General features: G+C 37.9%; 1 protein-coding gene across 1 annotated transcript in view; it reads right to left on the bottom strand.

Annotated features, from left to right (window-relative positions):
- The window catches only part of LOC119588170, a gene marked incomplete at its 5' end in the record, with an annotated part of 23,637 nt that overhangs the window by 15,343 nt on the left and 8,041 nt on the right, over nt 1-253 (bottom strand).

Genomic DNA, 253 nt, shown 5'->3' with positions numbered 1-253 from the left:
AAAAGACCAATTATGACAATTTTAGGCATTTTATAATGTAGTTATTGTTTTAATCAACTACCTAGGAACAGTTTTTTTTTTTATGCCCCTTGAACTTTTTGAGGAGGTTTTACCCCTGTGACCCCCTCCTCCTCACCCTGATCATAATATAGTTATAGAATATAATGTACAAATACATAGCTGATGGACCAGCACAAGTCTGGCTGACCACACACCCAGCATTGCCAGGCATACAAATATTAACTCGGCTTCC

The sequence above is a fragment of the Penaeus monodon genome, chromosome 23 (assembly GCF_015228065.2).
Source record: "Penaeus monodon isolate SGIC_2016 chromosome 23, NSTDA_Pmon_1, whole genome shotgun sequence".
In the NCBI taxonomy this organism is placed as follows: domain Eukaryota; kingdom Metazoa; phylum Arthropoda; class Malacostraca; order Decapoda; family Penaeidae; genus Penaeus; species Penaeus monodon.
The sequence above is the reverse complement of the archived record's forward strand: the minus strand, read 5'-3'. Positions and strand labels throughout refer to the sequence as shown.